Source organism: Lygodium microphyllum, chromosome 8 (genome assembly GCF_053477565.2).
Source record: "Lygodium microphyllum isolate KBCC chromosome 8, Lygodium_microphyllum_v1.1.10, whole genome shotgun sequence".
NCBI lineage: Eukaryota > Viridiplantae > Streptophyta > Polypodiopsida > Schizaeales > Lygodiaceae > Lygodium > Lygodium microphyllum.
Window position 1 is genome coordinate 53,744,618 of NC_141142.1, and position 16,027 is coordinate 53,760,644.

The window sequence follows — 16,027 nt, forward strand, 5'->3', positions numbered from 1 at the left end:
CATATGTCACATGCATTAGATTGAGACTCTCAAAGGTCTCAATCTAGGACACATGGACAGTCTCATAGTAAGTCCCGTGGCTATAAGTTCGGTCTTACTTGTCATTATTGTGGGAAAGTAGGTCATATTCATCCATAACTCCGTAAATGCATGAAGACAATCCCAAGGAAAAGGGTAAAGAGAAAGTGCAAGAAAAGAATCATGACCGTAGCATTGTGCCTAGCAAGTCTAGCGTCAAGATTGAGGAGGTTAATGTGGTATAGCTTGATATGTTTGATGATCTCATATTAGCATCTTCTTCCTTAGATGCCTCACATGTTGATTGATGTTTTGTTAGGTTATACTCAATATTGGTGGATTGATGCAGGGAATTCCTTTCATATGACCTCTCATAGAGAGTGGTTTCACTCCCATTGTAGTATGACTGCATCTATCCATTTGGGTACTAACCTGGTATTAGAGATAGTTGGTATTAGTGATATCCATTGGTTCAAGGAGCATGTTGGCTCTTCGTGATGTACATCATGTACCAGCTCTTACAAAGAGCCTTATTTCTGCTAGCACCTTACATGGTGTAAGTTATTTTGTCTCTTCTATTGATTACTCATGGAAGATTACCCATGCCTTGTTGTTGCACATGGTGCTAAGTCTAGTATTCTCTATTCCTTGCTTGTATCTAGGTCAATTGACCATATTTTGACCATGACTGCAATTCCACATGTATCTCTCTAGCATCGTCGCCTTGGGCGCATGTCTTTGAAAGAAATGAAAATGCTTACTAGTTTACAGTATCTTCCACCCTAGACTATAAGTGTTTTGAGTCTTGTAGTCATTGTTTATATGGTAGGTAGACAGGCAGTATGCATAAGAAGTTTAGCATGAAGTGCATGGGTGAGCCTTTGGCTCTTGTTCATTCAAATATATATGGTTCCATGCCTTGTTAGTCACTAGGTGGTGTGAAGTACTTTGTCACCTTCATTGATGATTACTCATATAAGGTCTAATCTTACCACATTAAGTAAAAATTGAATGTCCTATCTACCTTTCAACATTTGCTTGCTCTTGTTGAGAACTAGTTTGGGTATAGGCTAAAATGCCAAAGGTTAGATAATCGGGGTGAGCATATCTTGAAAGATTTTGAGTATTTTTGGGAGATGAGCAGGGTATTAAGTGTTAGTTGACCACCTCCTACATCCCTCTCCAAAATGATATTGCTAAACACATGAATAGGATAATTCAAGAGAGAGTCCATATACAAACAAGTAGGCTTACCACAACACTTTTAGGCTAAGGCATTTACTACTAACATACACTTGATTTAGAGGTCCTCTTCTTGTATTGCTATTGATTGCTAAGTTGCAAAGGAGATATGAACTGGAAAACCTCCATCATATGCTCATTTGCACATCTTTGGTTGTGAAGCATTCTGCCATATTCCCAAGGACAAGTGCAATAAGCTAGATCCTAAGTCCATGAAATGCATCTTTCTTGGTTATGGGCATGTAGGAGAGATGAGTTATCGCATATGAGATCTGTAGGCTTGTCAAATTATCCGTAGTCATGATATAGCTTTCCATGAGGAAAAGGTGCATAAGCAGCATGAGTAGGTAGTTGAGATATGTAGGGTGATTTTTCAGGAGGAGCCTCCTGCTCTCATACAATCAGCTAGATAACATGTAGCGGTTGATGCTCCCATGGCCCAAGATCTACTTTTTGTGTAGAATCATTCTATTTTGAGATACTCTACTAGAGCTAGTCAATGCTTTACATCCTCCATGGATTATGTTATAGTGACAAACGTAGATGAGTCTCTTTCTTATAACGAGGCCATGCACACAGAGATGATAGTCACTCATGGAATAGGGCTATGCAGTTAGTGTTTGACTCTTTATAGACAAATCATATGTGAAATTTGATTCATTTACCTAATAGGGAAAGAAGACATTGCTATGTAAGTGGGTATACAAGTTGGAAAGTATCCATGGATGCCCCAAGTCCACTTATAAGGCTTGATTGGTAGCTAAGGGTTTCAAGTAAGAACATGGTGTTGACTTCAATGGAGTCTTATTTTCTATTGTCAAAATGAAAACCCTACACTTGATATGAGCATTAGTTGCTCAATCTTTATCAAATGGATGTAAAGACAGATTTTCTACATGGGGACTTGCATGATGAGATTTATATGCAACAACCTAAGGACTTTGAGGACAAAGATAGGGAGCACTTATTTTGCAAGTTGAGAAAGAGCCTTTATGGCCTTAACTAGACACCTAGGGAATGGTACCATAAGTTTGATGCTTTCATGCATTCATAGGGATATAGTCATAGTGCTATGAATCTGTGTTTATATAGAAGAAGGCTTGTGATGGTAGCCTTATGATTTTGGTGCTCTATGTGGATGATATGATTATTTCTAGGAGAGCTCATGATGAGTTGGATACCTTGAAAACTCAACTTAGGAAGAGCTTTGAGATAAAGCACATGAGACAAGCCTCACATATTCTTGGGATGTGCATCACATGTGATAAGAGGATCCTTTATCTATCACAGAAGGAGTATACCTAGAAATTCCTTAAGTGATTTTATATGCAAGATGATAAACCTATTAACTATCCTCTACCTTCTCGTGTGAAGGTTAGTGAGGCCAATTGTCCACAGTTAGATCAGTAGAGGGCCGAGATGACCTAGATCACTTATGCATCTAGAGTGTGCAGTTTAATGTATGCCATGATAGCCACTCATCTTGACATAGCATTTGTAGTAGTAGTCATGGCTCATGTTATATGGCTACACCTGTGGCACACGTCATTGGGATGCCGTGAAGGGTATCATGAGGTACTTAAAGGGCACAACAGATATGTGTATATGTTACGGTAGCCAAGATACAGGAGTCATGGGATACACTAACTCTAATTATGTAGGACATGCCTTGATATGATTAATGTGATCCCTACATTGTATTTAGATTCTATGAGCACTATTCAATTGGCCAAGAATCTGGTATTCCATGCAAAGAAAAAGGACATTGAGGTGCTCTACCACTTCATTAGGGAGATGGTAGAGGACAAGTTTGTTGAGCACTAACAAGAATCTTGCAAATCTACTCACTAAAAGTCTCTTAGCTAAACATTTTGTCTCCTTAAGAAGAGGATGGGCATACAATGAGATGGCATCTTTTCCTCATCCTGTTGTACTTATGTGCATTTATACTTTGTCACTTATTTCTTCTTCTCTCCTTGTTAGGGACACATTCACATTTAAGTGGGAGGTTATTGGGGGTAAACGTACCTATGCCAAGCCACCCCTATATTAGTTACATTGATGCATACATATACATTGTAGGTGGTGGTGGATGCCCATCACTATCACTTCATTTTTTATTCTTTCAGTGATATTTAAATAAGAGAAGGTTGGTTACACATTATGAATGTAGGAGTTCCCACATATTGTGTATCTTGCTCTTACTCTCTTGCTCCTTCCACCATAGCTCTTGCTTCTACTTGCAAGCTTCCACCTAGGGCTCACTTCCTTTAGCATGAAAAAGCCTTGGTATCCAAGATGATAATGCTTATTTACACTCTCTAGGATGTTGTTACTTGGCAAGATGATAGGATTGAGCATTTGATTTAGCAGCTCGTAGTGGTGAGGGTTGAGCATGATCAAATGGACTAATAGGTAGTGTGGATAGGCATCTCTACTTGGAGATCTTGGCAATAGAACTCTACACTCCCTGGATTTTGTAGTCTTTGCAGGGAAACCCCATGGACCTTTGGCTCTAGCACAACCACCTCCATTATTCCTCACTCTTTCCTTTATCTCTGGCACCTCTCAAACCATGCCCCTACCAAAAACTAGTCCCCTCTCCATCTAATTCTGCTCATTCCACTTTGTCTGCCACTCTTGGCTCCATTGAATCCTAGTCGCGACCCAGCAATCATGCCCCTAGAAGCTACATAAAATGCACCCACTCCAAAAGAAAAAGGTGCCACTAAGAAATGAATCTTATGGGTTCAAGTCCTCTTTGCGTACCATGTGTTAAGTGCATGATAACTTGACTGGTAGCCAAAAATAGCATTAATGGAATGTCATCTAAAATAGGTCATCAATGTTGATGGCAACTGTGCAATAGTAGAAGGTGATGGATCAGCCATTGATTATGGAAAATGTACTCCATCACACCATGGCCACTAGAAACTATAACAGAGAAGAAGTGCTATGTTCCTCTCTCCTATGATCGTTGCTTCTCAACACTTCACTCTTTCTTCTACCTCTTTACTATGCAGGTAGAGAGGGAGAGAGACACAAACTTATTCAACTCTCAAAGAGTAGCATGCTTTATTCTTCTCTTCAATATTCCATCACATACTAATTGACTGACTTAATACATGAACTAGATCTAAGTGACCAAAGAAACTAACCACTAACTAAGTATGGTTAAGTCAAGTACTGACTTATTGAAGACACACACATATATAGATAGCTACACACACAGTTGTCATGTCAGATAATGGTAGGTGGGTAGGTGAGCTTAACTGTCTCAACACTCTCCCTCAAGCTCAAGTCTTTTCATGTATCCCAAGTAGCAATCTAAAATGAGTAAATATATCCTTATCAAGTGACTTGGTAAAGATGTCTCTCACTTGGTCTTCAGTCTTCACATGAATGAGGTCTATCTTGCCTCCAAGTACCATTTCCCTGATGAAATGGTAATGTACCCCTATGTGCTTTGATTTGGCATGATAAAGTGGATTGCTTGCTAGGATGACATTGCTCATGTTACCAAAATATAGCTTGATTAGTTTATCCACACAAATCTCCAAGTCATCCATCAACTTAATTAGCCAAGCAGCCTCATATGCAACTAATGCTGCACCTCTATATTCCACTTCTGTACTTGAAAGAGCCACAGTAGGTTGTTTTTTACTACTCCAACTAACCATGCTACTTCCAAGACCAAATGCATATCCACTAGTTGATCTTCTATCATACAAACAACTAGCCCAATCTGCATCACTATAACCTGCAAGCTCAATAGGCTTACCGCACTCCTAGAACAACCCATAAGGAAATGTACCCTTCACATATCTCTTTTCACAAAATTTAGGTAGAAGGAAGTCCCCAAAAGAAAAACCATCAAACCAAGAGGAAAATAGCCAAGATTGCCTTGATAATGGACTGAGAAAGACAAAACCTAATCCGTCAATTGCTTATTCAACTCATCTTCGATGGGCATCTTGCCCATTTGTCGACATTTGAATACAATATACCAAGATTAAATGGAATCATGAAAATTTATTCATGTGCTTCTAAACCTCTAATGCCTTAGGGCCTCTCACACTATGAGCATCCATGCCATGACTATCTTGCTTGCCTAGCCTATCTACAAAAGCCACTCTATAGACTTTTTGATTATCAAAATGAGGCAAAGAGAAAGTAGACAAGACAAGAGGATTCATTAAGTTGTAGTAGTCTAGAAGATTCATGTGAGCTCCCAAGCTTTACCAATCCCAAGGGACGTGAACTTCCAAGCTCCATACTATTGACCTCCACAATATTGTGTGTGAGATAGATGACTCCTTTACTTTTGTTTTCAAAGTTGGAAGTATGTAAGCTATGTGTGTGTGTGTGTGTGTGTGTGTGTGTGTGTGTGTGTGTGTGTGTGTGTGTGTGTGTGTGTGTGTGTGTGTGTGTGTGTGTGTGTGTGTGTGTGTGTGTGTGTGTGTGTGTGTGTGTGTGTAAAAGCCAATGGCCAATAGTGAGGTAGGTATCCCTTATATAAGTGCACACTGTATAGTCATATAAGTGAAGATAATAAAGAATAATGGTATCATTCATTTTATACCCATGTAACTTTCTCAAACTTCTTGCACTCCATAGCGTCTACCTCACATTCCACCATTGCTTCCCTCTCAACTGCTGCTATAAAACTAACATTCAATGTTCATGGGAGTGTATGCTTGGAGTGAGGAGTGTGACTAGTGAAGCTTTGTTGCAAAGGTCAAGGATTCAAGTTTCAGCTTCAATATCGATGCTTATTGTCCACATACTGATAGAGGTATTATTGTCATCATCAGGATCTAGATCTAAGTCAAGTTGAGCCATTGAGGCTCTTTGGGATCATACTAGCTCATTTTGGCATTGATTTGAGCACTTATTAATGGCTAGGATTGAAAGTAAAATAGCTTGGCTTTAGATGATTGGGAAGAAATCTTGGTACATGGTTTTAATGTATGCAAGCATAGGGCTAACTTAAGCAAGGAAGCTCGTCTCTTGGCAGCATGGGGCCTGCTTGTTGCAAGCAAACAGTGTACACATAAGGATTAAGTTGGGGCTTGAAGAAGAGGCTCTATTTGTGTATATAATAAAGAAAAGAAGAGAGAGAGAGAGAGAGAGAGCAAGAGAGAGACTTGATATTTTGCTAAGATCATGATATTTATGGATTGTTTGCTAATTCATATCCACAAAGAAGTTGTTTGTACTAAATATGACTTGCATCAATCCATTTTTCTTAGGCAAGCTAGTCATAGAAAATTTCCATGCTTTTTAATGTTTTGAAAGTTATAGGGCATCTATTTTATTACAAAAACTGTTTTGTGAGGTTCAAACATTAATTGATTCTTCCATGGATTTGCATTCAAAAAAGCATCTAATCTTCTTCATATCCATAAAGCACAAAGGAAAATAACTTATACACAAGCCAATCTTGAATGGAAATAATCTCATAATATTGCAATAGTTGTCTTCAACAATGTCTTCATTATACTCTTCTCTCATAATATCTCATAGATACAATATATCGATCACAAAAATGACTATCTCTTTCTCTCAATCACTCTATCACAAGCTCTCATATAATGATACAACCAAATAATAATCCATAACCCTCTCTTGGTCATGGAGCTACCCTTCAAAGTGTAAGTTTGATTGAGAGAGACACTAGGGCCACTACAATATCTTTTCACAATGAATTACTATCACTATTACTTTAAGTCTTTGACTCTAGTGCTACTTCTTCAATCAAACTCACCTAATACAAGCTTCTTTTCTATTAACCCCAAGTCAAGTTGGCGGAAAATGGTGGAAAATGGCGAAAAATGAAGGAAAAAGCATAAAAAACATGGAAGAAGAGCAAAGACACACAGGCGACCTCTCAAAGCTAAGCCAAAATCAAAGGCGCAATTTTAAATGAAAGGCGCCTCAAAAAACTTGGAAAACTCTTGTAAAAGAGCACCAGGTTCCCTCCTGTGCCAATTGTAAAATATTAGATGGGCATATGCTAGAGGCATAAGGCTAGAAGAGGGAAATCGAAAAAGACCTTGCCACAATGGCCAGTCATGTAAAAAGGGGGATGGGTGCCCATGGGATTTTAGGGTTTGTATATAAAGTTCAAAAAGTAAATGGAAGCTCATTCTTTGGTGTGTGGCTAACAAGAGCTCTCTTCTTCTTCTTCTCTTCTTCTCTTCTTCTTGCTTGTGTGTGCTCTTGAGAGAGGGAGTGTGACAGTGTGAGGGAGTGAGTGTGTGGGAGTGAGGGATCAAGAGGGTGAAGCTCTTCACCATCTCCTCTTCTCTTCTTCTCTTCTCTTCTCTTCTCTTTTCTTTCGTGGGCGGCTATGGAGGATGGAGCTTGGAGATGGAGGAGGCTTAAGGATGCTTAAGCTAGCATCAAGAATCTTGGAGCTATCAAGGTGTGCGAGGGAGGAGGCTACTCACATCGGCATCAAGGTAAGCTCACTACACTTGTAGGATCGGCGGAGCATCGACTAGGTGAGAGATAGCCATTAGAGCTCGCTTGAAACGCTTGAAGCAATAAGCGGTCCGTGGGTCTTGGCGGTTGAGCATGAGCTCCCACAACATTTTGGTTCCATTGCCGGGACCAACGGATTCAAGCTTGAGCACTTGCGCGCCTCATATCGAGCATCGAAGTAGGGGATTCGTCCCTGAAACAGAGCTTGAGATAGGTAGGAAGTTGGGTGTTTTTATCTTCAAAACAAGTAAGTATTTTGGGATATTTTGGTTGTTTGATGATTAGAAAACATGGAGAATTTATTTCAATTTTTTGCCTTCGATTTTTGTTACATTTACCGTAGGTTAGAATTAGGAAATCGAACCGGAGAAGGGTAGGGTTTACTGTTTCAAAACAGGGCAAAAATCTTTCAAAAATGGGTAAAACGCTCGCTAGTGATGCCTAAGATCGGCAAGTGAGTGATTGGGGGCATCAACACCACACTTGGGAAGGGGTATAAGAGCTAGGAGGCCAAGGGAGAGCTCATTTGTGCCATTTCAGTGAGAGAGAGAGAGAGAGAGAGAGAGAGAGAGAGAGAGAGAGAGAGAGAGAGAGAGAGAGAGATAGAGAGCTCCAGCCCACATCGATTTGATCGCATCACCGACGTGCTTACTGGCCTGTTCAGGTATATGAATCTCTCCCTCTACTCCCCTAGATAGGATCTGAAAGTGCATGGCCATTGTGCTTGCTTACATCTTGTGAATCGATCAAATTTGTGTTTGCGCGGTTTACACATGCTGCACTCGGCCCGTCCAAGTGGCCTTTTCTGGGTCGAGTCCCAGAATCGGCCCTTGGCCCCTGTCACTCGGCCCACTTGGCCCAAACCCTAGTCGGCCCTCGGACGGCCCTCGGACCCATCCGAGGCAAACCATCCGAGTCAATCCATTCGGCCCGCCGTCCGAGTCAAAACTTTCGACCACGTGGCACATTCAACCTCTGCCCCCGTCCAAATGACCCGTCTGAGTCTCAAATTCGGTCCTCAGCCACTTTCTACATTCGGCTCTAGGCCCAAGTGCCTCAGCCCGCCCGAATCAAAACCGTCCAAGTCAAACCCTGAAATTCGGCCCTCAGCCTTGTGCCTCGGCCCGTCCGAGTGACCTACTCGGACCCTGCAATTCAGACCAATTGGTCCAAGTGCAACTGTTTATCAAAATTTTTAAAAATTTGACCTGACCCGGCTAATACGCAGCAGCGCAAACTGTTGAAACCCTTTCGACACTCAGAACTTGATTCTGGTACATGTAATAGGAAAAAAAAATCGTAGTGCGCAGCCACTTAGCAGCTAGAAGTAGGCAGTTGCGAGACCCAAGGACTTAGACGTGAACCGCTGAGCTGTAAAACCTGACTGACCAAAAACAAACAAGGCAACATACGAGAAAAACCCTAAACCCTGACAAAATGGCCGAAAAATTGATCTACAAGCCTATTAGGCCCGAAACAAGCTAGCCCGCAAAGCATTGCAAAGCATAGCCGAATACAATAGGGATCAGCAGGCTAGAAGCCAAAGGCAAAGTATGGAGTTGCGCGAGGTGCAGTGAGTGTTAAAATTAGTAGGTAGAAACCAAACAGATTGCGAGAGAGCCCTAGAGGGGGACTTAACGTTGAGCGAGCTTCTCATGAAGCGATTGCTAGATAACACGGCTGCTGCAAAACAAAGTGCCGCGGCACTAGCGACATTGCTGCTCATAGGACTAGGGACGAACCAAGGCTCAAAGAGCCAGTCCAAAATACCGATCGTTACCAAGCAACTCGACAAGTACCAACCCCATGACGACCCATACAGCTTTGTTGAGCAGTTTGAGCAAGTCTGGGAAGCCAACGGCCTCAACGACCTAATGCAACACTCGCAAGCATTCTTTGCCTAGGCGGCAAGGGTAGGACGTGGTATACGAGCCTAGATGCTGTAGAGTGAGCCAACTTCAATGGCCTCAAGGATCTCTTCATCAAGAGATTCACCGAGCCCGGATACTCCAATAACCTACTAGTACGCTTGATGAACGTCAAGCAGAAAGAGAAGGAGGACATCCGCGACTACGTAACCCATGTGAGGAGTCTCTTCAAGAGAATCCCTCTGGGCAAGTGACCGCCGACGAACTGAAAGAGCAATTTCGATTGTATTCATCAGCGGAATTCGAGACGAGGAGTTATATAAGGCTTTGGCACGCAACTCAAGCTTGCAACGAGACGTGGTAGCTAGAGTGTTTGAGGAAGCCATCAGAATCGATGATCAACTGAAAGAGTGGAGCTCCAAGAGCTCAAACGTAGAGGAGACCAACTCACGAGGTTCACAGAGAGCGTCAGTCTCTAGTGAGCGATCAATCCCATCATCCCATGATAAGGGGAAGGCCACCGAGACATACCAAGGCTTGGCTGATGTCAAGATGGAATTAGCCAAGTTGCAAGATATGTTGAGATGACCAACGCGACTGCACATCCAATGCATGTACTATGGCGGAAATCACTTACTGGCCGAGTGTCAAGACTCTAGGTCAAGACCTTGTGCTAACTGCGGTAGGTTTGGCCATAACGTCGTGCATTGTAGATTACCAAGAAGACTGCCGTACTCGCAACCCTACGGCCAGTCTTACCTAGCGAACAGGCCGCAGCCATTCTTTGGAAGGGGAGCCCTGTTGGCCCTTCCCGCACCTAACGATATGAAGCTAGCTGTTCCTAGGATGGAAATAAATCCTACGGACATCCCTAGACCGCCTGGTCCTTACGTGACCCATCCACCGAGCGATGCTCCAGTCCACCACGTGGAAGAGGCAAGTGAGGAAGAAACCTACATATACCCTTACATCTCGCATGACGACGAGGGCAACGCTGTCCTCATGGACTACCGACCCGTGCCGGTGATGGTGTTAGGAAGGGGATGAGGTAGAGGCCTAGGAGGGTAGACACAGGATCCAATCATCTATTGGACTTGTGGTCACCCCGGTCATGTCTCATCACACTACCCTGAAAGAGAGTAGCAAAACAGAGACAAGGCTGATCAAAGGTGCACAGAGTGCGGAATCACCCATCTCTTCGTAGATTGCCCAAAGAAAAAGCCATCTTCTAGCTCAGTCAACGTACCATCTGTCCCATTGGGGATGTTTGGTGTCGAAAACCTCGATGGGAAGGCCACACCTATTCCATTGCGGGTCATGACCCAAGCCCAAATGAGGCCGGCCGGCATCTCTATGCCAGGACCTAGCAATCTTGACGCAGCCTCGATAGGGAAGAAAAGCCGCAAGCGAAAAAAGAAGAGATCAGAAACTAAAGTCGCACTAAAAACTGAGAGTGCTACGACTCTGCCTGCTGGAAAGAAGGTTTCAGACACAGAGACAGAGACTTTAGCCCCTAAGACGGCCGAAAAGGGAAGCGCTAAGGTACGGAATACCCGCATCCGAAGCGACAGTTAGAGGCCATAGAAAAGGTAAAGGAATGGGTGAAGGAGGCTCAAGAGCATCTCAAGGACGCTCAGCCCATCATGGAGGACGAGATTGATGATCTCTCTAGTGTAAGCACGCCAATATCACTGCCTCAACCTAAGTCGGCAGAAGCAACCACACCACAAGCAGTGCCACTAAGACCAAGTCTTGATGCTACATAGCCGCAGATCAATCACGGCCATTGGCTAGGACAATCCAGGTTAGGGGAGAGACAAGTATCCAATGATCTCCTGGCTACGCTAGTGACTAGCCCTGTAACACTTAGCTTGGGAGATATGCTTAGGCATCATCCTACCCTATGGCAAGATCTTAAGCAATGGGTCGAAGGGTCACGAGAGCAGGTCACGGCAGACCCTCAAGACCATGACGTAGAAATGCAAATACCGAGTTTGACGTTGCACTCTATGCCTAAATCCTTGCACATCAATGCCTTCTGGAAAGGTTCTGAGATGCATGCAGTCTTACCAGTCCTAGCCCTAGGCGACACAACAAGAAAGAGAATCATAGACACGGGAGCTAGGGTTAGTGTGCTTAGGCACGCAGTGCTTCAGACTTGGGAAAACCTGCCTATCGAAACTGCTAGGTTTAATGTCACACTAGCAAATGGTATGAGAGTAAAGCCATTCGGGGTACTTAAGAATTAGCCAGTAAAGATTGCATGCGTCTAGTTCTCTGTTGACTTTATAGTCATGAAGGGAGTGGACTACGATATCCTATTAGGCCGACCTTGGATGCGCAATGCTAGAGTCATCGAAGATTGGGGTAACGGCTTGATCTTCCTTAGCAACAAAATGGATGCCGTAAGGATAGAGATGGATACTTGGAAGACCTCATCGGTCGACCTAGACGCCATCTTTGCTATGCTCAAGGGTAACACTCAGGTCAAGTAGTCCTATGGGCCCTTGACCAAGTATATCCCATGCCCAGAGGATGAGCGGGATTGGATGCACATTTTTGCTACAATCGACCTGCCATTCTCAGACCATGAGGCATATGAGCAAACCATGGAAACGATCGGCAAGCCTAGCGACACACTCTCCGTATCAGTCTGCATGATGGCAGGAACCCTTCGGGGAAAGCCTGAGCTTGTCAACTTCCAAGTCCCAACTCACAAAAGGGAACTCCAGGAGATGCTGGAATACTTGATAGACAAGCTAGCTGGCAATTAAGCTGCAAACTTCAAACCATTACAGGATCTCTTAGGTGAATCCAAGTGGCAATGGACCAGAGTGCATGACTTAAACCTCATGTATAACTGAGCCCTACTCCTTGACCAACGACAAGAGGTGTACCAAACCCTAGGAGATGACAAGCAGTCTGATGAAGGGGATTCTAACGACAAATACGAAGACTGCCAATCCTTTAGTGATGGAACTGAGGGTGAAGTAGATACCGTAGAATACGACACTGAAGGACAAGAAATAGAGTAAATACGATCAGACTCCAAGCCGCAGAAAAGAAATATCTTTAGGATAGAATGAGGGGTCATGCGCATGGAATGTGACCGTGCCTGGTTGGAACACGTAGGAGCCATAGACCTTGAACAAGCAGGCTTAGCCCAGCCGGGGACAACACCAGTCCTTAGGACAGAATCACCATTTGAACTACGTCCACCAGGGGAGACTACCACTTCTAGCGAAGACGGGGAGTTTGACTCTGAGTCGGAGGTTAGTTTGGATAGTGATCTAGAAATCCCTAGGCCGCCCACGACTAGACATACGAAAGGGGACCTACCGGTCCACTTGAGGCGTAGACGGTTAAGGCAGGAAAAGGTAAAACAACCCAGGGATACGTGAACGGAAGAACAATGAAAACCGCAGGACCTTCCTAAGTGCTTCACAAAGTTCAAAAAAGGGGATAGAGTAGTAGTTCTGTTAGGTGCCAAACGTCAAGGACAAACCAATGAACCAATCGAGGGACCAGCCAAGGTCAAGGAGGTGAATCTGGCCCAGGAAGGCGAAACACCCCAACCAGTCTGTCAAGATTGTGGGAGAGAAGGAAAGAGTCTCACTTATAGCTTTCTTGCTTGCACAATGGGGGAATACACACAGAGGTGGAGGCTAAAAACAGTTTTCCTCTTCTTAGTTGTGTAAGCCAAAGAACTCAAGTACAAAGAAATAGAATAACCCTATGTATGGGTCTCAAACCAAACTCAACTAACTAAGGTGGCATACTAACTGAGCCACGAACTAGAGTAGATAAGGATAGCTATCATGTAGCTATTATTCATGGGCGGTGTACCAACCGCGTCTGCAAACTGACAAGTTGGTGACATAAATATACAATGGTCACCCTGGCGTATCACGAGTGGAGCTCGATATCTCAACACTCCCCCTCGAGCTCAATCCCAATTCCTGCACATCAAGCAGGTCTCTGAACTTGCGCAGCTTCTCTGCACCCAATGCCTTCGTGAATATGTCAGCTACCTGATCCTCTGTGCTGACATAAACTAGATCAATAAGACCTAGTAAAACCCTCTCTCGCACATAGTGATAATGCACCTCAATGTGCTTTGTTCTAGTATGATAGACTGGGTTATTTGCCAAGTGTATACTACTCATGTTGTCACAATAAATGACAACTGGCCCATCTGTAGACTGATGCATATCATAAAGTAGCTTATGCAACCAAGCTACCTCACATGCAGCCATTGCTGCACCCCTGTACTCAGCCTTTGTGCTCGACAAGGCAACAGTAGGCTGTTTCTTGCTGCTCCAAGTGACTGCAGCACTCCCAAAAGAGAACACATATCCACTGGTAGATCGTCTATCAGAAATACTACCAGCCCAATCAGCATCAGTGTATCCATGCAACTGTATCTAAACCCCAGTCTCATAAAATAGTCCATACTGCAATGTGGACTTCACATACCTGAGTATGCGTCTAGCCACATCCAAATGTGGTTTCCTTGGAGCCTGCATAAAATGACTTACCAATCCAACAGCATAGCTCAAATCTGGCTTGGTAATAGTCATATAAATCAAACTTCCTATTATGCGTCTATACATAGTAGGGTCTTCTAGAAGCTCACTTGCATCTATGCTCAGCTTCACATTCTGCTCCAAAGGAACTGAAATAGGCTTACAGCCTGTCATCCCATATTTGGACAGCATGTCCAATCCATACTGCCTCTGCAAGAGCTGTATCCCACTTGGTGATCTAATCACCTCAATGCCCAAGAAATAACGCAGCTCTCCCAAATCCTTCATCTCAAACTTCTACTTCAATAGCATTTTCACATGAAGGATATCTTCATCACTGTCACCTATCATAATCAAATCATCAACATAAATGACAAGTAGCATAATACCTTTCTCTATTTTTCTCACATAAAGTGAGAAATCTGCCTTGGAAATCTGAAAGCCAATAGTGACAAGATACTGTCCTATCTTGTCAGACCAGCCATACAAGGCTTTCTTCAACCTGCAAACAAACTCAGGATGAACAGCATGCACATAACCTGGTGGCTGCTCCATATAGACCTCTTCTTGCAAATCACCATGCAAGAAGGCATTCTTTACATCCATCTGATGTAAAGACCATCCCTTTGATGCAGCCATAGCAATGACTGCTCTTACGGTTGCCATCCTTGCAACCAGACTAAATGTTTCTTCATAGTCAATGCCATATGTTTGTGCATACCCCTTGACTACTAATCTTGCCTTGTATCTGTTCACAGAACCATCTGCATTGTGCTTCACCTTATAAACCCACTTATAGCCAATTGCATTTTTGCCTTTAGGCAAAGGTACCAATTCCCATATATCATTTGCTTCCAAGGCATCCATTTCTTCATCCATGGCTTTCTCCCTTTTTTTTTTCCCATGGCTTGCTCAAAAGAAGTGGGTTCTGGTTCCTGTATCACTTTGACCATATATGCATAGTGAATGGCTGTAAATCCATCATACTTCAGCCTATCCACAGGATACCTAGCTCTCGTAGACCTGCGCAAAGTAGGTTCACTCCCAGGTGCTCTCAAAACATCCCTGGTCTTCCTTACTCCAAGTGTAACAATAGAAGGAATACCCAACTCATCATCAATGCTCTGTTATGAGCCACTAGATTCACCATCCACATAAGAGTGACCTGCATTCACATCAAACATGCGCTGATCAACCTGCTCTTTTCCTTTTCATGATACCTGCATACCACTATCTGGATTACTTTGAGAAGATTCTCCTGATCTCAATCTGCCTGTCCATAGCGAAGAATGTGAACCACTACTAGAGGACGCTCCAGGTCCACTAATATTTTGTGACTGCTGCTGTGAATTCTGTGCAGCATTACCATTTTGTGCATCTACATCATCAATTACATTTACTGGTTTATGCCAGCTACTCATCTCATAAAAAACAATATCTTTGCTCATTGTAAACTTACGAGTAGAAGGGTTATAGCATCTATACCCTTTTTGCTGCAGAGAGTAACCAATAGAGATGCACTTCTCAGCTTTTGGATCCAACTTGGATCTCAACTCATCTGGCACATGTACATAGGCAATGCAACCAAAAATTTTCAAATGAGAAATATCTGGTTTCCTACCAGTATACCTCTCCTCTGGAGTCATTCCATGTATTGCTGCAATGGGAGTCCTGTTCATTATGTAGACTGCTGTAGCAACTGCTTCAGCCCAATAAAAATCTGGCAAGTCTTTTTCATTGAGCATGGCACGAGATACCTCTCCAATATGTCCGTTTTTCCTTTCTGCAATTCCATTTTGTTGTGGGGTATGACTGCATGAATATTGCTGCTTTATGCCATGCTCCTGCAGGAACCTTGCAAACTCATTTGAGAGGTACTCTCCCCCT